General features: G+C 37.2%; 2 long non-coding RNA genes across 2 annotated transcripts; both read right to left on the bottom strand.

Annotated features, from left to right (window-relative positions):
* Nucleotides 1-1,860: 1,860 nt before the first annotated feature.
* LOC121051677 lies at nt 1,861-2,316 on the bottom strand. Its single transcript, XR_005806459.1, has 4 exons — nt 2,254-2,316; nt 2,136-2,175; nt 1,993-2,034; nt 1,861-1,911 (listed from the first exon to the last, which is right to left on the bottom strand). It is a non-coding gene; the product is annotated as an uncharacterized LOC121051677 (long non-coding RNA).
* A 2,373-nt stretch (nt 2,317-4,689) lies between these two features.
* Nucleotides 4,690-5,453, bottom strand: LOC112188428. Its single transcript, XR_002931432.2, has 3 exons — nt 5,203-5,453; nt 5,015-5,105; nt 4,690-4,747 (listed from the first exon to the last, which is right to left on the bottom strand). It is a non-coding gene; the product is annotated as an uncharacterized LOC112188428 (long non-coding RNA).
* Nucleotides 5,454-24,606: the final 19,153 nt, after the last annotated feature.

The raw sequence follows: 24,606 nt of genomic DNA, 5'->3' as shown, positions 1-24,606 counted from the left end.
CCATGTTCACAACATAAATGTTGCCGGAATTGTAAAATGGTTGATAACCTTGTATATGATATAGTTTTTGAAGTAATCACTGCAAATAGAATAAAAGTTACCACTTTTACATCAATTGTTGGAGGTTGTGGTAAAATGTGTAGTCAATGTAGTAATCATTTCATTAATGATAAAAACATAAATATTTACCACTCTGACAACAAATTTGTTGTCACACTTGTTAAATTGTCCATAAACTAGTACATTAGTTTAGGTGAAGTAATTACTACAAAATAGAACAAAAACTACCGCTTTTACATCAATTGCAGTGGATTGTGATAAAATGCATGGTCATTGAAGTAATCATTTCATTAATGATAAAAACATAAAGATTTACCACTTCAAAAACAAATTGGTTGTCGTACATGTTAAATTGTCTATAAATTAGTACATAGGTTGTAGGTGGAGTAATTACTACAAGGGCTAAATACTATGGAAGTCAAATTCCCAAAATGACTATGGCCAACTGAAATTGAAAAATCTAAAATAAACTCAAGATTTTGCGGTTTGGGAGACTGAAGCCCAGGTCTGGACACATGCGATTGAAAGCCCCAACCACCCGACCACTTGCATGGGACTGATATGTAATATATATTGTATACCCAACCGGAAATGGAAAAATCCAAAATAAACTCAAGATTTTGCGCCTGGGAAGACTCGAACCCACATCTGTTGGTATGCAATTGAAAGCTCAAACCACGAAACCACTTGGATGATGTTGATAGACTCCAACAAAAATAATATATATTTGTACGCCCAACCAGATATGAAAAATTTTGGAAATAAACTTCAGATTTTGCCGTTGGGGAGACTCGAACCCACATCTGTTCTTATGCAATTGGAAGCTCAAACCACCAAACCACTTGGATAATACTAATATACTCCAACAAAAATAATATATATTTGTATACCCAACTAGATATGGAAAAATAATATATATTTGTATAGCCAACATATAATTTTTGTAATTTATGTTAAAAATGTTTATTTTTTATGAAATTATAAATACCTTTTTTTTTCTTAAAAAAAAAAAGAATAACTTTTTGTGTTAATAAGTAATATTTTTTATTTAAACTGCCAACTCCCAAAAAAAAAAAACTGCCATTGCAGTTAACAAAACTTTTAAAATCTTTTTTTTTTTTGTAATTTCTTCAATTCAGTTTGCTATTATATTTACTATTTTATCCTTCATTTGTTAAATTATAGATTTTTAGACCATAATCAAAGAAGGGCAATTGCAGGGTTTTTGAAAATTTAACCATAAGCCTTATTGGCTTAATTAATACTGACTAGCCTTCCTGCACGCGCGATGTGCGTGAGGAAAGGCCGCACTCGAGCGTGCGAGTTTTGTTTTTGGACAATACATTCCGCATATGCACATTGTAATTCCTCTCTTACTATGCCTGTGTCATATTTCGCTCGGGAGTGCAATATAATTTCCATGTTGGTCATTACCTAACTCTCTCATATGCAAACATTATACTATAGTGGTATTTGGCTTTACCCATTCATTAGTAAGAAAAAATAAAAATAAAAAAAATAAAAAACATTAAACTTCATACAAAAATGTGCACTATATATACAAATGTTTACAATAGAAACATACTTTTTAAAAAGAAACTTCTATATATGCCTATATACATATGTGTTCAATAAAGTCCACATGCTCCAATCAACTCCATCTCAGCCATCCATTTGTCAACAATCGTTGCCCATACTACAAATTAAGAGTACAAAAAAGAACAAAATCATTATTGAAAAACAAAAAAAGAAAAAAACAGAAAGTGTCTTTGGTTTTTACTTTATAGTATACACCATGAAGTTAGATAATTCCCTTACTGCAACACCCTTGGTCCAATTATTGGAAGAGTTCTGTAGTGACAAAAAATATTAAATCCTTAATTGTATGATTTGACCAAGTATAACATATCAATGAACTCATTATATAATCACCTCAATATCATGTTTCAAATCCTCAAAACGCTTGATGTAGAACTGTTAGGAGGAACAAATAATTATTGTTAGGAAACTTCATAATAGTGCAATATTATGCATATATACTTGCTCCTAGGTATCACAATTGAAATCTATAATACCTTAGCCAAAAAGCTGTTTTGTTCACGATGCTTTTGCCTCCTGCTCATCCATATGCAGATTTTTATGTGAAAGTAAAAGTAAACAAATTGCTATGACTATTATGAATCACATGAATACCTAATGCGCAAAACCTTTCTCCAAGTTTGTTTAATGTGACCAATATTGTGTGTCATCAACTCTGTACGTGCGTTTCTGTAGCGCCAACTGTAAGATTTTCAAAAGGTGACAATTAAGTAAATAACTATACTTGGAAGAAAACAAAACAACGTAACAGAGCACATACTGTGCATGCTTCTTTTTCTTCCACTCTTTCAAAATTAGCTCACTGAAATAAGCGGTGTTAATTTTTACTGATTGTCCCATCCGCCAACCAGATGAAAACATGGAAACACGTCTCCTAAAGCCCTCATCTCTTTGGAAAATTTTCTTTTGTTGAGGGCGCCTAGCTCGTACCTTTCCTACAAATTGAAAAAATTACACAAACTCTAAGGTTGTAATAAAAATAATGCAATCAAATATGTAAGTTTATAATATCCTTTATCCATTGAATAAAGAAGTACCTGGAGCTTGTTCAGCTCTGTTGCTTGAGCTAGTTTCCACCATTGGTCGCTTTTCTTGAGCTATTGCACGTCGTCGGGCCAAATATGCTCGGTGTTGTGAAAAACTCATTGAATGTCGCCCTTTCTCACTATGTCGAGCATGTACAGGCTCTATTTGGCCCATCACTTGTTGGGGTTTGTTCCTTAAAAAAAAAAAAAAATACATCTCTTTAACTTTTTTCTTCAAATCTTTTTGGTATAAATATTTTCATTCTCTACATGGTAAACAGGCAGTGGTACAGAATACTTGGACGTGAACTGAAAACGGTGAATGAGTAGACAGTACATGCATATATATGCACTGCATTAATTAATGTCAATTGCACGGTGCATTCAAGTATTTATTTGATTCTAGAGGATTGGAAGCCAGATTACATGGATCAAGAAGCTTCCACCATCCATAATATAACATCCTTATAAGATCATTAAGATGAAAATTATATAATCCCAAATCTGAACTAAAAATGAAATAAAACATTCAACACTCGGCCCATAAAACAATGATCAAAGTAATATAGTCGAGTGAATGGAAACACTGTCTAACACTACCAATTATCAGATTGATTAAATGAGAAGATAATTGAAAATTATCCATACATAACAATAATAATAGAGGAAGGAAAACTGAGTTGCTATAATTAACCACTGTTGAATGGCCTTTCTGAAACCTTGGTGCCTCCACCGTTCTAGGTAATGGAGCAGTATTATACCCTCTCCTAGCCTTTTAGCTAGTCTAAAATCAAACAATATTAAAGTAGAAAGACAACCAATTCCCACTCTTCCTAGTGTAATAATAACAACATACACAGAGCCCTAAAAGCATGATTCAAAGCAAGTGGAAAAGAGCTCCCTGCTTATATATCTAAAGTTCCTAATTTGGCAGAAGCAATTCACTGCTCATATCTTAATGTTAGTCCGGGAAGCTTGTCATTAATTGAAGCCTTGGTTGGCTGTGTTTTCTTGAAGTTCAGCAGTGCCGCTGATTGAAGCGAGGCTGGTGTGGCTGCAAGGCCGCTAGACATGACCAAAAATGGAGGCTAGGCGTCCAAAGCAAATCTCTAGGTGTCCAGAGATGATTTGACCTCAAAATTTTTTTAAATTACCGCCGAAGATGGGTAACATTTGCCGTTGGGGCAGTGTGCCGCTAATCCTGGCATAAGGGCTTGAAATCTAAGTTTTTTTTTTTTTTTTTTTTTTGAGTTCAGCGTTGACTGTTGTTGACCACGTTTGTTCGACGTTGACCAAACTTGATCAGCCCTGAAGGGCGTTGACCTGGTTCTTTGTAAGCACAGGGAACAAATTTATGTTTGAATTTTTTTTTTGTTACCGCCTAGGATAGATAGTGGAGGATGTAAGGCTTGATTGAGAATACAAGGCAAGGAAGGACGAGTGCTTCTAGCGCCAATGTTAAAGTTAGTGATTCGTGGGATCTCTAGTTAGCATAAAGAATGAGAGAGAGAGAGAGAGAGAGAGAGATTGACACAAGATGTATAGTGGTTTGTTTCCCGCCTTAGCGGGAAACTACATCCACTTGAAAGTTGTACTAGGGCGTTGAGCCTTGCGGCCCAAGTGGATTACATGAGATGTAATGTGTGTGAAGTAAGTGGGAAGGAGTCTCCTTTTATAGGGGAAGGAGGCTCCCTCATTTACATTTTCTTAGATGTGGGACTCAAAGTCACTATTCTAGTCTAGAAAAGCATTTTGTGGAGGTAACTTGGCAAGGCCTGGAAGGTGGCTTCCCGGCGACGGATTTGCGACTTCCGGATGCCGTAGCGTAGCTTGAACATAGGGCTACAAGATGCATGTCTTGGTTGGGCCTCACCATGGCTTGTGGGTGTCCCAAAGAGGGTGTTACTTATGCTTGGTGATGTAGCAAACTAGTCATGCTAGTAGAGGTATCTACAGAAGAAAAAAGAACATAAGAGACGAAAACACTACCTGCAACTTTCAAAATAAGCGGACACCAAGTTTCAGTAACTTTCACAATGTTCCGAAATCTCCCATACATTTACCTGCAAAAATTGAAAGAAAATGAAGCGGTAACAAAGAGGATTGAAATCATAATGGTAACAGAGCTAACAGGAACTGTTTTGAAAGCCGCTGCCTAATGGATTAATTTTTTGCAAGCATAATTTGCACGAAGAGCTCATGAGCAGCATTTGGTAATCACCCACTCTTTGAGATTACACACCGATAATAATTAACACATGGAACTTCAATCGAAAAAGAAAACCCAAATAAATGAAATTCAAAATGTGTAAACAATTATCAAGGCTGACCTCCACTGAATCAGCAACAGTGTCGCCCGAGTTGATACCTATTTTACTCTGCCTTTTGGGTTTGATTGAGAATCCGCTCTGCCCACACTACCTAACAACGATAATCCAATTCCAATGAGTAATAGAGAAAACCAAATATAACAGAAATAGGATACCCAAATCAATGGAAAACGAAATATGAGAATCACCGATTTTGATACAATTTTTTTTCCTCTTTTTGGGTTTGATTTTGCTATGTTCGTCTTTCCCTTTTCTCCTTTTATATGAACCGTAAATTGAGATTGGGGTGAATAGCGATGAAGCCATATCCACTCCGATCATCTCCCACGTCCTTCTTCGGTCTCCAATCGTGCGCCCTGGCAGTTGTTCTTCAAGGAGAACGTGCTAACTGCCTGCGTTTTCAGTTTTCCTGAATGATTCGGTACTTCTATTTTTTTTTTTTTTGTATTTTACGTTGTTACCCCTCCTTGATATTTCACCTAACTTGAACTGTCCTTAATCTCATGGGTAATATGGGGAGTTCAAATAGTAAAGATAGTGGTGATTGTTTACTACTTTGCCCATGAAGTATGAATTTTTTCTGTTAAAACACTTTAATAAATTTTTGAAAATTTAACCTGGGTAATACTGATATATATATAAGGCTTCAGCAGTGCAGCAACCCATATTTTATCGGTGTATTTCCACACAGCTCCTCAACAACAAAAAACACTCACTCCTTAGCTCTGAAATGTCGATTACGCCTACGCCTACGCCTACGCCTGCGTCAGTGGCTACTGCCATCTTCAAGATTTTTGAGGGAGCAGTGAAGAACGCCGGCGGACCGGTGGCTGAGAAGTTTTTGAAGTCAGGGCCCGATGAAGTTCGCATCCTCACCGACAAGGCTCCGATTTCTCTCAAGGTTGACGTTGCTGAGGTGAAGACGCCACTGGTGGTGGTGGTGGCGTCTTCAGGGCCGGGCGCCGGTGAGTTCTAGAAGCGCCTCGTCGAAAAGATAGCCAAGGATCTGGTGGAGCGCGCAGAGAAGAAAGATGGAGAGGGCAACAAGTGAGTGTTAATACTGGTGAATCGTCGTTGATGTTATGCACATGGTTTCACTACTACAAATATGACTTTTAATGACAATATTTAGATGACATTTGCTCGAAAACGTCATTAAATACCCTTTTAATGACGTTTTCTAATGAAAACGTCATGGATCAAAATTTCATCTTAATTTTATGACGTTTTTGAAATGTCATTGTATGTCTTACTATTTGATGACATTTTCTAACTGTCATTGTCCTTATGACGTTTTTCAATAGTCATGGAAAATATTTCTATGACGTTTGATAAATGCCATGAATGACAATAGACTATGGCGTTTGCAAAACGTCATGAAAATACTTTTCATGACGTTTGGTAAATGCCATGAATGACATAGGGTTATGGCATTTGGAAAACGTCATGAAAAATGTTCTCATGACATTTGGTAAATGCCATGAATGACATAGGGTTATGACATTTGAAAAACGTCATGAAAAATGTTCTCATGATGTTTGATAAATGCCATAAATGACATAGGGCTACGGCATTTGGAAAACGTCATTAAAAATGTTTTAATGACGTTTGAAAAATGTCATAACTGAAATAGTCAAATAGGCCATGGCGTTTGGGATATGTCTTGAAAGCATTTTATATGACGTTTGTTTAGTGCCATTAATTCTGAAATGGACCATGGCGTTTAATAAAGGTCATAAAACAATTTGGCCCAAGATTTAAAAATCCCGCGCCGAAATTTTCACCTCGCGCCTTCACCCATTTCATGTATCTGATGTATAGCCTTTTTTATTTTATTATTATTTTTTTTATGCCTTTCTATTCTAAGAAAGACACTTAGCCGGATAAACCAACAAAGGAAAAATTCATCTCGAAAAGAACTCGATCTCTGTTCTGGTTCACTAAAAAAAGAAAAGAAACAGAACTCTGTTCTCTCTGGTCTCTACTTTGGTCTGAATCTCCTCCACACTGTGTGAAGGGCTCTCTATCGCTCTCTTCGTTCTCACCATCGTCAGTCTCTGTTCTCTCCATCGCCTTCATTGTCTCTCTCACCGTGCTCAGGTAAGAACCCTAATTTTCAGATTGGGAATTGGATTATATGTATCAATTGGGTTTTCAATTGGACCAATATTCTATATGTTTCTTAATAATTGTTATAGTCTTTGAATTACTTGGATTGATTTGATTCAAAAACTCAAGAAGCACACTTTAGTATGATTGATACGGACCGATTATTAGTAAGATTGATTCTCATCTTACTCATGAGAATACCAGTACACTTTTAGCAAATACCGATGCTTTTTGGTTGGTCTGTGGATCTTTTTATTGTACCGAGTCGATTATTACGAATATGCTTTCTGGAGTGAAGTTCATACCTTGAGACCAGATCGAAAGAAACTATCTATCTTTTCTTTTATTTCATAATTGTTTTTGTTTTTAAATTTTGTAGTAATTAAGGTAGGTCTTTTGTATACCATAATAGATAGAAATGATTATACTAGTTACTGGTTCATGTCAGCTAAAGGAAGTAGTACTTTTGTATACCATTTAGTATATGCAATTTGTTTTTCCCGGTGAGGTTTCAGTAGAAATATAGCCAGTAAAGGCTAGATTTGAAAATGCAAATACATTTAGATGGTTTCTACTGTTTCTATTTCCACTTGTATGCATATATAACTCAATTGGAAAATTATGAAATGATCCTCCATTGTTTCTTTTGTGTGTTTCAAGCTGAAGTAGTTGATATTAGAAGACCGAAATAGGTTGTTTATACAATTACTTCTTTTGCATGGTGTATTTTGTTTACTTAAACCTTTGCACATTGTTTTCAAATTGATACGTTGAAATTGCTCATTGAATCATATGGTTTGAATCAGATGATGCCTACTGTAATCTACATCTTTGTCTTCTGACGATCATGTATATATATATATTGTCTTTTATGATCAACTAGATATATATGCATTGGGTTTGCTGGAAATTGGAATCCATAGTTACCCTTCTAATTTTCTTCATTTTTTTCATTGCCTTTAGTTTAGTTTCTTTTTGACTTTATGGTGATCACGGTTTATTCAATTGACAACAAGTGAGTGTTAATACTGGTGAATCATCGTTGATGTTATGCACATGGTTTTGGGGTGTTCTGTAGGTTGTTATTATGTTGAAGAAACATGGTTTTGGGTGTTCTGTAGGTTGTTATTATGTTGAAGAAAGAACATGGTTTTGTGTTTTTAATGAAAATGGATCTCTTTTGTTTTGTTTTTTCTTTTCTTTTTTCTTTTTTTCTGTTCTGGCATGGGTTGTGGCGGTGGTGCCATTTTGCTGCCGGAGGACTGGAGGAGGTCATGGCTGGGTGGCTAGAGACAAACAGTCCGTAGCTCCTGAGAGCCATATTCCATTTGTCTCTATCCTCTTTCTCTCTCCTCCTTCGTATACCAAAAAAAAAAAGTAAAAAAAGAAGAAAAGATAAACCCTCGTACCTCCCAAGCAGGAAAATTTGTGAAACGGTTTTGTGTGTCCTAACCTTAATCTTAATGGATCTAAGTTGATGCGGATCGATCATTTATGAGTTTCAAGAAAATTTCTTAAACTGTTTGATGAATCTGTGAAATTGGTTTCTAAATTTCGATCCGTAAAATAAGTTTACAAAGAGAAGCTCTTAGTATTGCCATGAAAATTAAAATTGAAAAGCTTAGCGGTAGACATAGGTAATCAAAAATTAATATGGACAAACAGTCCGTAGCTCCTGAGAGCCATATTCCATTTGTCTCTATCCTTTCCACTGAACCCATGGAGGGTGAGCAATTAATTGGTTTGCCAAGACCTGCAATGCAAAGTTGCAGACTGTCGGAAGTGGACGACCTCGTCTCATTCTCTCTCTCTCACTGAAATAATCCGGGCAGCTAGCAGCAGTAAGATAGTGACACGTGGGAGCATAAATGAATAGTACTACCCGTCGATCACACCCACCATTTGTTTGTGACGGTTATTTTGGAAATTTAAAAACGATCACACACACCCACGGGTAGAGAGAGAGAGACGCTGACACGCTGTACATATATAGTACTACAGTAATCGGCCTTCCTCGTGTGACGATGATTTAGCTTGAAATTGGCGTTGGCGACTTGTGTTCTTCATAATTAGATCCCAGTATAGCACAACCAGTAGTTACTTCTTAATCAATTCTGTTTCAATTACCACCAGAATTCAATATAGGTCGTCGGGATCTGCACCACCTTCTTAATCGACCATTTCCTTCTCCGGAGATCATGTACATGTCAGCCTATATTTTGGTACACTGCTTTTCAGTTTTCATTAACAATAATATTCACCGACGTCCATTAGCTCCAGTGGTCCAAGCCAGCTCCAGAGCCGACGACTCGGTTCCCTTTTAGATGTCAGTGGAGAACGCCCTCAGGCTCGTCATAGTCTTGGTAATATCCTCGGAGTCTTTGCAATAGTGAAGCATAATCTGACTGTTGTGCTTGTTATCGGAATCCATGGTTATCCAGTTGTACATAACCGCTCAAGTATTAAGGCTTTGTTTGGCTTAATAGATCGAGAGAAGAAGATTGAAGGGTGCCCAAATCAAATTCTTGTTTTTTTTTTTTTTTTTCTATTTTTTTTTTGTGGTAAATTGGTTCAGAAGCTCAAAATGAAAGAAATATGAAAAAAGAAGAAGAAGATTCTATTGGGGCAATAGAGGCCTATTAACGATCTATTGGGGGCAATAGACGTTTTGAATTGATGTAATCTTCTTATTTTTATTATGTAATCAATATTTTATTTGTCTAAATTTAGAGAGATTAGTTCCCATTCTGGCGACTGAAAGTCATATTAGGGGGCAATAGATGTCTATTGGGGGGTAATACATGTTTATTGGGGGCAATAAACTTTTCCGGTGAGGTTTTCAGAAAAATCCGGTAGGCGGCGACATGTGACGGAAATCCGGCGGCCGGTGACGGGCTCCAGCGAAGTCCCCTATGGTTTATCTCTCTCTCTCTCTAATTAACAAAGGTGAGGGTAAAATGGTATTAAAAAAAATTTAAAATTAAAAAAATCTTAATGGGGTATTAGGGAAGATCTCCTTATAGTGTTTTAGGTAAAAGAGAATTAAAAAAACTTAATGGGATAAGTGAGAAAAAAATCTCTAGAAATGGCGTAAATAGACAAAAACTCTTCTTTTATTTATTTATTATTATTATTATTATAAACAACACCATAAAATTAAAATTAGGAGATGTTAATTCATCCCTCCATGTTACTACATTACTGCAGCAGGAGACAAAGACTAAGACGTGCTAATACATGATATAGAAGAAGGTAACGCTATATATTAAATACATGATATAGAAGAAATTATGAAGGGGAAAAAAAAAAAAAAAGGTTCTTTGGATATGTATTTTTTGTGATCTTCGTCGTTTAGCAGCTACTATTGCATCCAATAAACAAGTAATTAATTAAAAGGTTGCTTCCCTGTATGCAGCTAGACAATGACGCTCTAACTAAATTCTTTGCTAACGAGTGATCATAATGCAGTTTTTTCTGTTTTCTTTTTGAGTTTCTACTCCTTGTGGGCAAAACTAAAGAGAATTTTTTACATTTACGACTTTTAAAACCTTTTTGTATTAATTGAAGTTAAACGTGCAAGGTTTGCTAGTACCATCTCAATAATAAGTACAATAAATGGCTTACAATAAGAGTATGTGCATGTGTATCATGACTAGAACAGTAGAATGGATTTTACTAAAAAACCATAACACTAGGAGTCCATTGAAATTTCCCGAAATATCGGGATATTTTGGAAGAGGACGACCTCGTCTCATTCTCTCTCTCTCTCACTGAAATAATCTGGGCAGCTACCAGCAGTAAGATAGTGACACGTGGGAGCAGACATGAATAGTACTACCCGTCGATCACACCCACCATTTGTTTGTGACGGTTATTTTGGAAATTTAAAAACGATCACATCCACACACGCCCACGGGTAGAGAGAGAGAGAGAGACGCTGACACGCTGTACATATATAGTAATTTGGTACCCCGTCATGAACGACGCCGTTTCGGGCCTTGAAATGGAAAAAGTTCTTGATGGGTATGCTGTCATCGTGATTGGTTTTGTGTTCTTGGCCGTCGGATGAGAAGGGAAGGAAGAGGAACACTCGCCGCCGCCGGATTGGGGTTGCTCAGCGGCAGGGAGCGAGATGATAGGGCGCTTAGTGATTAGGTTGAGGTTTCTGATTGATTTTAGGGTTCTGTTTATCAGGAAATTGGCCGTTTGGGATTTTGATTTCAATTTGACCTTAAATGAAGTGATTTGGCACCCTTCACTTTCAGTAGGGTTTTTGCCCAAAAATTGGGTTGGGCCAGTTGCACTAAGCTTCTTGTGCCATTGTAGAAAATATGGGTATTCTTTTTAGGGTTCTTGACCCAATGCCTAAATTTCAGCCCAATCATTCTCCACTCACCCCACTAACAAATTTTCATTCCCACTCACACAATTTAGATGTAAAAGACACTTTTAGCCTCCGATTAATTAAATAATTACGGACTGCCACTCAATCTTATTTCTAACCTCAATCTCCGATCTCTCTCTCAAACAACGACGCGTCTCTCACTCTCTCTCTCTGAGCGACGCCGATGAGGACAACGTCGACGACCTTGACCTCTACGTCCTAATCCTCCTATCTCCGCCCCGCATTCGAAGTCCGCGACACCGACCTCCGCGTCTTCTACACCGGATTCTCCAGCTCCGGCGCCGATCTCCTACAACGGGTTGCTGACGAGTCGTCGGGTTCGCCGTGATAAATACAACTCCTGCTCCGAAGACGATGATTTAGCTTGAAATTGGCGTTGGCGACTTTTGGTCTTCATAATTAGATCCCAATATAGCACAACCGGTAGTTACTTCTTAATCGATTATGTTTCAATTACCACCGGAATTCAATTTAGGTCGTCGGGATCTGCACCACCTTCTTAATCGACCATTTCCTGCTCCGAAGATCATGTACATGTCAGCCTATATTTTGGTACACTGCTTTTTAGTTTTCATTAACAATAATATTCACCGACATCCATTAGCTCCAGTGGTCCAAGCCAGCTCTAAAGCCGACGACTCGGTTCCCTTTGAGATGTCGGTGGAGAACGCCCTTAGGCTCGTCATAGTCTTGGTAATATCCTCGGAGTCTTTGCAATAGTGAAGCATAATCTGACTGTTGTGCTTGTTATTGGAATCCATGGTTATCCAGTTGTACATAACCGCTCAAGTATTAAGGCTTTGTTTGGCCTAATAGATCGAGAGAAGAAGATTGGGGAAGATTGAGGGGTGCCCAAATCAAATTCTTGCTTCTTCTTTTTTTTTTTCTTTTTTTTTTGTGGTAAATTGGTTCAGAAGCTCAAAATGAAAGAAATATGAAAAAAGAAGAAGAAGGTTCTATTGGGGCAATAGAGACCTATTAAAGATCTATTGGGGGCAATAGACTCTATTGGGGGGCAATAGACGTTTATTGGGGGTCAATAGACGTTTTGAATTGATGTAATCTTCTTATTTTTGTTATGTAATCAATATTTTATTTGTCTAAATTTAGGGAGATTAGTTCTCATTCTAGCGACTGAAAGTCATATTGGAGGGCAATAGACGTCTATTGGGGGGCAATAGATGTCTATTGGGGGCAATAAACATTTCCAGTGAGGTTTTCAGAAAAATCCGGTGGGCTGCGACCGGTGACGGGCTCCGGCGAAGTCCCCTATGGTTTATCTCTCTTCCATTTTCTCTCTCTCTTTCTCTCTCTCTAATTAACAAAGGTGAGGGTAAAATGGTATTAAAAAAAATTAAAAATTAAAAAAAAATCTTAATGCGGTATTAGGGAAAACTTCCTTAGAGTGTTTTTGGGTAAGAGAGAATTAAAAAAACTTAATGGGGTAAGTGAGAAAAAAATCTCTAGAAATGGGGTAAATAGACAAAAACCCTTCTTTTTATTTATTTATTATTATTATTATTATAAACAACACCATAAAATTAAAATTAGGAGATGGTAATTCATCCCTCCATGTTACTACATTACTACAACAGGAGACAAAGACTAAGACGTGCTAATACATGATATAGAAGAAGGTAACGCTATATATTAAATAGGTTTAATTTCAGTTTACCCTCCTGAGGTTCGGATGTGTCATCATTTCACCCCCTCTACTTTCAATTTTGAATTTTTACCCCCTAAACTTTCCAATTTCAATCAGCCGTGTCCAATTTCTACTATTCGATCCAAATTGGACGTTAAGTTTGACTTTTGAGGGCTAAAATAGTCATTTCAACATTAAAAAAAATCTGTTTTTTTTATTTTTATTTTTTTGTTTATTCGTTGTTTTTTTTTTTTTTTTTTTGTCTTCAACCTATACACCACAAGTTATAATAGGTTTATAAAGACAAAAAAATACTCTAGATAGTTGAAAGCCGCTCGCTAGTCTACGATATTTGTAACATATCTTCAATAAAGTAAAGAATTTAGGATATATCCCCAATAAAGTGAAGAAATATCTGTAAAAAAATAATTTTACACTTTATCTGTAAATAAATCTCAGTAAAAAATGATTTTACACAGATATTTCTTCACTTTATTAGAGATATATCATAAAATTCTTCAAGTTATTAGAGATATATCACAAATATCGTAGACCAAAAATGATTTTACACAGATATTTCTTCACTTTATTGGGGATATACAGATATTTATTTACAAATGAAGTGTAAAATTATTTTTTACAAATAATTCTTCACTTTATTGGGGATATATCCTAAAATTCTTCGATTTATCGGAGATATATCACAAATATCGTAGACCAGCGAGCGGCTTTCAACCACCTAGAGTATTTTTTTTGTTTTTATAAACCTATTATAACTGTATATGTTGAAGCAAAAAAAAAAAAAAAAACAGAATTTTTTTTTATTTATTATTTTTAAATTTTTTTTTTATGTTGAAATGACCATTTTTGCCCTCAAAAGTCAAACTTAACGGCCAATTTGGACGGAATAGTAGAAATTAGACACGGCTGATTGAAATTGGAAAGTTTAGGGGGTAAAAATTCAAAATTGAAAGTAGAGGAGGTGACATGATGACACCCCCGAAGGAGTCCATTGAAATTTCCCGAAATATCGGGATATTTTAGAAATGATCCGATATATCCGGAATTTTGGCGAATATTTCGCGAACATTCCACTCAATTTCCAGAAACACCAACAAAGCAATTGACAAGGTTCGAACCTTGATTGATTGTGATATCACATACGCAGCTCAACCAATTCCGCTGCCATCACATTTGATGGCTGTATGTAACTTATATATTAATATAACCTTCGTTTTGATGAATCGGAAACTTTGCTAAATCTATCTAACTTGCAATTTTCACAATTCATCGAAAATTCTTCAGTACACGGAGGGTGGACGTGCACGGCGTACGTAGTGAAATCTGGGTCGTCGAATGCGTTGACTCGACAATCAAAACATGTGCAAAACATGTGGACCCACGTAGTGTGACCAATCAGAGTTGCTGCACATGGGCAGTGTATGTACACGGCCGTGTACTGAAGAGTCTCCGACAATTCATCAATATTTCTAGATTTATAAAACATTCCAAAATTCACCAATATTTCTAGATTTTCTACAATTTTCAAATTTGTACACCTACAGATAATTATAGTTATGGCCAAAATTGAGCAATGTTTGTAAATCATAATAACTATTAGCACAAAAACCCATAGCTAATTTCCTCTAAACCATGCATATTGTTCACACACACACGCACGCAAAACTATAAGGGTGAGGTATCATTTAATGACTATTTTCGAAATACACTCAAGCTCTATAGTGAGAGACGATGATGGCTTGATGGCTTAGTTTCCCATTAGGTTTCTACCCATAAATATATATATATATATATATATATATATATATATATACAAAGATGTTTAAAGTGAATTTTCAAGAATTGTTAGTGACTCAACATATATTATGTCACCTTATATTACTACAACTCGCTATGTAATAATGTTTATTCAAGGTTTTCTCTTAAAATATAGTAAATAATTGATCAAATAAACATCTCGAAAAGTTTCATTTAAAATTTTCATGTTTTTCTACAAATTTTCATCATTTTTCTTTATTTTTTAGTGATATCGATATATCTTCGATATTTCCGTCAAAATTTCCACATTTCAAATCATCGATATTTCCTCGATACTCAAAATTTTGGTCATTGTAACACAAATGCTTCAAACAATTCCAATACACAATCTCAAATAAAAGCCATTTGATGAACAATAATTCCAAAACTTGCAAGAATAGTAAGTTCAATTTCCAAAGGAACCTACTACAGTTGAACATAACAAAGGCAAAGGGAAAGTTTGAGAATTTCTGATGTTATTTTGATCTTCTCCAAAAAAGGAGTACATATACAAAGTATGCAGAACCCTACTAGGAAAGTGATTACCTAATTACATCGTAATATACTCCTCCTTAACTACATAATATTCTAAATAATTACACAATCCTAATTACATAACAATTGCTACCATCATGGGATACGATGCAGGAGTGACTCACGCCAACACTTCCTCTCAAATTGGAGCATACAGATCACGTATGCCCAACTTGTCAAGTGAGTCATAAAATGCTTTACTCGAGAGAGCCTTTGTAAGAATATCTGCTAACTGTTCATCAGTAGAAACGAAGGGAAACATAATGATCTGTCCATCCAGGTTCTCTTTAATGAAATGTCAATCTACCTCTACATGCTTTGTGCGATCATGCTGAACAGGATTGTGAGCAATTTCAATTGCAGCCTTATTATCACAATAAAGCGGCATAGCCTTTTTCTGCCTGAACCCCAAATCTCTCAACAAATTTCTTAACCATAACATCACACAAAGTCCTCAGGCCATTCCTCTATACTCTGCTTCTGCACTAGAACGAGCCACCACCTTCTGTTTCTTGCTCTTCCAAGTAACCAAGTTACCACCCACAAATGTGAAGTAGCCCGAAGTATACCTGTGATCTGTAATATTACATGCCTAGTCCGCGTCTGTGTATCCAGAAACATCCAAGTGACTATTTTGAAAAGAGTAATCCATTCCCTGGAGCAGACTTCAAATACCGCAAAATATGAAATACAACACTCATATGAGCCTCACTAGGATTATGCATAAACTGACTCACCACACTAACTACACAAGCTAAATCTGGTCTAGTGTGGGATAAATAAATCAATCGGCCAACTAACCTCTGGTATCTGCATTTATTCTTAGGTACTTGATCCAAATACTCTGCTAAACGATGGTTTTGCTCAATAGGAGTATCAACATGTTGACAATCAAGCATACTTATTTTTGCCAGCAAGTCGAGAACATACTTCCTATAACTCAACACAATACAATCCTTCCCACGAGCAACTTCAATTCCCAAGAAATATTTTAAATTACCCAAATCTTTCATCTTAAATTCATAAGATAACTGACCTTGTAACTTCTGGATCTCCTCAAAGTCATCACCTGTCACAACCATGTCGTCAGCATAAATAATCAATCCAGTCACTTTACCACACCGATGTTTAAGAAACAAGGTGCGGTCTGAATTGCTCTGTCGGTACCCAATTTTCTTCATGAACTTGTTGAACCTGCCAAACCAAGCTCTGGGAGACTTCTTCAAACCATAAAAGACTTTTTCAATTTGCGCACCACCTGCTCTCCAGTAGAAGTACCATACCCAGGAGGTAAATCCATATAAACCTCTTCATGTAGATCACCATGTAAGAATGCATTCTTAACATCAAACTGTTGCAAAGGTCAATCAAGATTAGCAGCTAACAAAATGAGTACTCGAATTGTGTTAATTTTGATCACTGGTGCAAATGTCTCATCATAATCCACTTCATACTTCTGCGTATAGCCTTTAGCCACTAATCTTGCCTTATATTTGTCCACTGAACCATCAGAATTGTGTTTCACGATGTACACCCTCCGACAACCAATTGTCTTCTTCCCATGTGGCAATGATACTAACTCCCACGTACAATTCTTCTCAAGAGCATCCATCTCCACTGTCATTGCTTGCATCCACTTCTCGTCCCTCATTGTATCCTGCACTTTATTAGGAAGTGATACAGAAGATAATTGATTCACAAAGGCTACATACGATTTAGCAACCTATGGGTAGACACATAAATTAGCTACAGGATACCTGGCCTTAGCATTCAAAATTGGTTCATATTTCTTTGGGGACTGACCACGAGTGGAGCGTTCCGATAAGACTCGTGTTTGAACCTGTGTAGAATCGACTAAAGGAACAATACTACTAGACAAAGGTGGGTTAGGGGACAAAGGTAAACTACTACGTACCTCAAGTGAAGACTGAACAGGGGAGACCACTGATGGAGAGAGACAGACTGAACGATTAGGATCTTCTTCTTAAAGGGTAAAAGATTCAGCAACTGTCTTTTCTGTTTCGGAAATCACAATGCTCTGTTCGGCAGTTGCATGGCTAAGGGTAGACGATTCAGCAATGGCCTTTTCTGTTTCGGAACTCGCAATGCTCTGTTTGGCAGTTGCATGGCCAAGGCTAGACGATAAAGCAATTGTCGTTTCTATTTCAGAACTCGCAATGCTCTGTTCGGAAATTGCCTTTCTGTTTCTGCAGGAGTGTCGTTGGTTTTCAGGGCACTAGACATTTCCCAATTCCTCTTCATTAAACGATCGATCGTTTGAGATATAGAGATCGATCGTTGGTCCTGTTTCGTACTGTCCTTCATAAAAAAACACCCTGCTCCCCCTGACTATGAGTCGTAGAAGGTGGAAAATAACATGTATCCTCACTGAATGTCACATCCATGGTGACATAAAATAGTTGAGAGGAAGGATGAAAACACTTATATCCTTTCTGATGAGTCTCATACCCGACAAAGACACACATGAGACCCATTGCATCTAACTTGGCACGTTGGTTCTTATACAGATGGACATAGGCTACAGAACCAAAGACGCGAGCAGGAAGGGTATTAAGAGATGGGATAGAGACATAACTAGACAATACCTAAAATGGAATACGACATTGAAGAGAGGAAGATGGAAGACAATTAATAAGATGGGAGGCACACAACACTGCCTCTCCCCAAAGGTATTTAGGCATACTGACACTAAGGAGAAGGGCACGACCCATGTCTAACAAATGAAGATTCTCCAGTTCAGAGACCCCATTATGTTCTAGTGTTTGTGGGCAAGTGGTTTGGTGAACAATTCCATGAGATTGGAAGTAATCACGAAATGAATGATTAACAAACTCAGCCCTATTATCAGACCGAAATATCTTAATATGAGCATCATATTGGGTACGGATAAGATTATGAAAAGCTGTAAAAGCAGAGAAGACTGCATCTTTTGACTTAAGTAAAACAACCCAAGTCAATCTTATGAAATCATTAATGAAGAAAACAAAATAACGCATTCCAGAAAGAGTTGAATGTTTGGAATGTCCCCATAAATCCTAATGAATCAATTCAAAAGGCATTGTACTAGACTGAAAACTACAAGGATAGCTAGACCTATGACTTTTAGCTGAAGCACAAGTCTCACAATGCAAGCTAGACTCCTTTATTCCCAAAAACAGAGAGGGCATGGACTTCTTCATACCTCCAAAGAATGGATGGCCTAAATGGCGATGCCACAACCACAACTCATTCAACCGATCAGAACTCAATGTCAGGGCAACAGGGTTTTGCAGACTTGGTGGTGCTTGTGTCTGTCCTGCGTACATGCAATCCAAGTGAAACACTCTCCTTAAGGTCTCCCTTGCCAATTATCACATGAGTGCACAGATCCTGAAAAATGACATACATAGGATAAAAGGTTACATAACATTTGTTTTGTATATTCAACTGAGACACAGATAAGAGATGATGAGACAGAGATGGTACAAAGAGAACATTATGAAGAGTAATTGAAGGTGTAACCTGGACAGACCCAATTCCTAAGACTGGGAAGGACTCACCATTGGCATTAGAGACATGTGTTATGGATGGGGATGACAACTAAACAAAGAAAGACTTATCATAGGTCATATGATCAGATTTACCGAAATCAATTATCCATGTATTACTACCAGTAAAGCCAGAAACACATAAAGCAACACCAATTTTACCTTATTTTTCCTGAGTTAAGGAAACATTACCCTTGGTGAGATCTTGGCCCTCCATACCATAGAAGTCCGGTTCTTGCTCCAACACCAATTGAATTGCAACCTTGCCCTTTTAACTGTAGTTACCACCTTTCCACCCAGAGTTATTGGAGTTGCATCTCATAAGCTGGGGACAATGACTCTTGTAGTGACCAATATTTTTACAATAGTTGCAAATCACCTGATTGTTGAATGGAGCTGCTCCTTCCATTTTCCTTCTTCAACCAGCAAATTTTGACAAACACAAGGGGAGAAGAGGCCGACGGCAAGGTATGGGAATTTTAGGGTTTTAGGGCGAAAGGAATAGAGGACAAACTTTCAAGGAGTACAAAGACAAATTTGCAGCGAAAACAAATGAGACAGAGTCCAAAGGATTTCTGCTCTGATACCAAGTTGAACAAAACAAAGGCAAAGAGAAAGTTTGGGAATTTCTGATGTTATTTTGATCTTCTCCAAAGAAGGAGTATATATACAAAGTATGCAGAACCCTAATAGGAAAGTGATTACCTAATGACATCGTAATATACTCCCCCTTAACTACATAATATTCTGAATAATTACACAATCCTAATTACATAACAATTGCTACAATTATGGGATACGATGCAGGAGTGACTCACGCCAACAACTACTGTTACTACAATTCAACTTTAAGAGTTCGGATTTGAACTGAGCTACTACTAATGCGAAAAGGTACATTTGGACTATAAAGCTAAACCCATTTGAACTAAGCTATCACATGCTTATAATTCTACTTGGAGAAAACAATTTCCAATTTTGAGTGCAACCCATTTGAGCAATGACCTTACCATAACTAAGAAGCAGATTAAGGGGTACAAATAACAAAGAGATATTGTCAGCTCAATTAGACGTTTCCACTCTACGTCAAAGTATTTCGGATCTTCTGGGATATGATATTCCACGTTTAACTTCCACAAAGAATCCAAAACAAAAGAAAAAGGCCTTGGTCAGCACGTCATCCTATAACATATATTACAAACACCTAGTGAGATGCACATTTCCTGTTGCATTTTCATTATGATTCCACATTACCCAAACACAAATTTCTGGTGCGTGCATGTATGCCTCATGTTACCCTAAATTCAACTTCAAATTTGGCATTACCAATTGATGGCCTGGTAGTCGACCAATGCAAAGAACTTGATCGAAGACTCATCCCTTTTATTTTTCTCGTCAACCATGGTTTCCAATCAATGAATCAACTCCCAATTTAGAACCAGAGCTCTGTTGCCAGTTTGTTGTGTGGAAGCGTAGCAAACAAAATATTGATATGGAACTAAATGAGCAACCAAACAATGAAAAGAAAGCAAACACAAGAACATAAGAATTTATAGTGGTTCACTTAATCAATGTGATTGAGCTACGTCCACTTTCGGAGGCGGCAAGAAATTTCACTATAATCAATTGGAGAGAATACAATTAGAGTTATTTGAGAATGAACTCTCTACCAGGGCAGTCCCTAAGCCTAGGCGAAGCAGGCCCAGGCCTAGGGCCTCAAGTTTCAGGGGGCCTAAAAAAAAAATTTATGTAGGCCTGCAAAAAAAAAAAAACAATTTAAGGGATTAAGCGTCTTCCACACCGGAGTATCGAAGTCGAACAGATTCCGTCTGAGAGACGATGGAGCCATGGAGCCACCAACCGAGCACCACATCAATCGCTTCAAGTTCATTCGGCAAGTCCTCATGATCTCCAATCTCGCTCTCAGAGGTTAGCCTCTTTTTAATTCAATTCTGGGTTCTGGGTTTTGTAAAATCACTAGGGTTTTGATTAAAGTTTAAATCTTTGAGAAATGTTGGGTAGGGCGTTTTGGTTGTTTAAGCACAAGCTTCAATTTTGTGATGTGGGATGTGTTTCTTTCAGTACTGAACTTTGTGTTTGATCAATTTACCCATAGTTAAGGTTTAACTGTTACTGTAAGCTATGCATGTTTGATGGGTAGTTTTTGTAGAACTCAAAAACCTAGTAGACAACTCACAGTAATTGAAGATCAACTCTCTTATTCAACTTGAAGCAAAGCAGTCGGCTTATAAAGCCTTACAAGATAAGGAAAGGAAATTAAACAACCCACGTTTTAATCACAACTAAAAACGTGGTAACAGCAGCTAATGAATAAGTCAAATCCTAACAGCAAGTCCCTATTCAATAGGGATTATTAACTGAACCTAAATGAAACAAACTCTAAACAAACGTGGGGGCTCAATTTCTAGTTAGAATAGTATATGGGGGCCCAATTTGGTCTTTCCCTGTCACATCAGCGTTAATTGCTTCTATCTGTCAATTTCTAGTTAATTAGAAACTAATCTACATTAGCTGCATGATTAGGTTGCTCATGCTTTACAGCTCACATACACGTGTTTGTCTTTCAGTAGGTCACATGGTGTATAAATAGGAACCTCTCCTTCTCAATTTGCTCCCTCAGTAATAGATTCAAAATATATTTTCCATTTACAAAACTATCATGGAATTAGGAGCCAGGTTCGATCAGGATTCAATATCAGAGCTCTAGCTGCTTGTGTTTCATGAAGCTCCTCCATCTTCTTGCTTCAGATTCTTACCTATCAGAAATTTATTCAATTTTGAGATTGATTCAGATAAGTTTATTTTTCTAGCTCTGGAAAGTTTGGGAGATTTCGTCAAGATTGTTGAAATTTGTTGATAATTTTAGTTACGAAGCCTCGGTTTTGAATTTCATGTATAACGATTCAGTTTTAGTACGAGATTCATAGTGATTGTTCAAATTTGAAAGAAGAAGATTGAAACCCTAACTGTGATACAAGAAGTTCAAGACTCAATTTTTCAAATTTAATCTTTTCAGCAAGTGATAATTGTTCTTGTTCATACTCGGAGTTGTTCGTGTTCATGCTCTCTGATCCGTCCTGTTCACTTTTGGATACTTCTTGAAGTTCACTCATTCATTCTTGGTCTCACTATGGCACTACCTGTTGCTTCTACTGCTTAAATCACTACACGCATCTAGAATACACATTGCATAAGCTGAAAGTTGTGTTGGAAGTGCTGCAGCTTGATTGTTACTATCAACAGTCAAGACATTATTTTGTGTTGCCTATTTGTTGTTGCTCTACACACTGCAGCTGTTGTTGCTATCCACAGTCAGGCATCATGAATAACAGTTTTGATTTGAGCAATCTTATACTATCTAATTTCTACAATCTGATTCTAGTCCAGTTAGATAGCTCTAACTATGTCACATGGAAAATTTTATTAGAAACAATGTTAAAAGGTTGTGGCCTAATGAAGTATTTTGATGGATCATTCCCTTGTCCTTCACAATACATGATCACAGAAGAAGGTAGTGTCTCATCTGAAATGACAACAGAGTACCTTACTTGGAAGCAAAACGATTATGCTGTTATGACTTTGCTTGCTGCTACTCTATCCAGTGGTGTTCTCTCTTTGGTTGTTGGCAGTAACACTTCTAGAGAATTTTGGTGTTTGCTTAAAGAGAGGTATGCCTCTACTTCTTGGTTTCACAAAGAGCAACTAAAGAGCAACTTTTACAAACTTCAAAAAGGGTCAGATTCTATTGACAACTACCTGGATCGAGTGAAGATTGCTTGTGATAAGTTGGCTAATGTAGGGATTCATATGACAGATGAAGACATAATTGTCTCTATTCTTCTTGGTTTGCCATCAGCCTATACTACCATGAAGACTATAATTAGGGCTAAGCATAACCCCATTTCAATACAAGAGTTAAGGTCCCTTTTACTCATTGCTGAAGCTGAAATTGAAGAGGCTAATGAGTCTATTTCTTTGCCTTCCCAGACTATATATAATGGTGACACATGGTGATAGTTTCAGGGACATGACCAATGGTAATGCATCTGGTTCAATTGCTGTTTCTCCTACTGCAAATGGTAATGCATCTGGTTCCATTACTCTTTCTCCTACTGCAAATGTTGTTCACACCTCACCATTTTTGCCTACTGGTTTTTCTCAACATGTTGTTGGCTTCAATCTTGTTAGTTTGGCTATGCCTTTTAACTGTTCTACACCTGTTAGCACAAGTCAAGTTGGATATACTTCACCTCCACATAATTTGTCCACCAACTCCGGATTTGTGAACTCTACATTTCTACATGTTACAAATGCATATCAGTCAACTCTTCCAACCAATTCTGTGGTCCACAGTGTTGAGCACTCTCAATATCCTGCTCAGAATTTAATTGGATCATATACTCTGCAATCTGGATGTGTGGCTCAAAATGGAGGTTCACATGCATAGTAACTTTGGCGCCAACAGGGGAAGCAATTTGTCTCAGCAATCCTAAATTATGCCTCAACAGCTTAGCACTCCACATTTCTACAGAGCTAGTTCTGACTCACCACAATTTATTGGTTCTCAATCTCATAATTATAGTGGTTTCTCTCAGAATAATGTGTCTCCATCTTACCCGCTTGATGCTTCTCCACAAACTAGCAATACACCTTCCGGGTTTATGCCTCAATTCACTCAACAAGGCTGCCCTTCTCAGAATTACAAGAATACTATCTCTCAGCCATATCATAATATCTCTGAGCATTTTTCTGGGAACTTCAATGAAAGAGCTTCAAGTGAGACCTTTCCTCACAAGACATATCATTTTGCAACTCAAGCTCCTTCTAAAGAACTCTTAGATTGGCAACAAGCAGTACTTAAGGGAATTACCTCATTCTCATCACAAGGCATTTGACAGCTTCTTTCCACTTCTCTGGATAAAACTCTACTGCATTGCAGGCAGGCCTCTCACATCCTATGGGACTATGCCAGACACTGCCACTCATTCCTCCTGGCTGAAGTACATATATGGTGTGACAGCTTGCTGCTGTCATGGTGGAGATGACCACTCCAAACTAAAGCAGATTGAGGTGGATGTTCACTTCACTCGTGATCAGGTCAAGGCTGGTTCTATCAAACTTCAGTTCATCAGCTCCAAAGAACAGTTAGCAAATCTCTTCACCAAAGGACTATGCTCAGCTCAACATCAATATCTCTGCAGCAGCTTGAAGCTAATGACCCACCTTCAAGCTGAGGAGGGGTGTTAGAATATTAGAATAGTATATGGGGGCTCAATTTGGTCTTTCCCTGTCACATTAGGGTTAATTACTTCTATCCGTCAATTTCTAGTTAATTAGCAACTAATTAGCAAGTAATCTACATTAGCTGCATGATTAGGTTGCTCACGTTTACAGCTCACATACACGTGTTTGTCTTTCAGTAGGTCACATGGTGTATAAATAGGAACCTCTCCTTCTCATTCTGTAACGATTTGCTCCCTCAGTAATAGATTCAATATATTTTCTCTCTCAAAAT

Source organism: Rosa chinensis, chromosome 2 (genome assembly GCF_002994745.2).
Source record: "Rosa chinensis cultivar Old Blush chromosome 2, RchiOBHm-V2, whole genome shotgun sequence".
Classification (NCBI taxonomy): Eukaryota; Viridiplantae; Streptophyta; class Magnoliopsida; order Rosales; family Rosaceae; genus Rosa; species Rosa chinensis.
The sequence above is the reverse complement of the archived record's forward strand: the minus strand, read 5'-3'. Positions and strand labels throughout refer to the sequence as shown.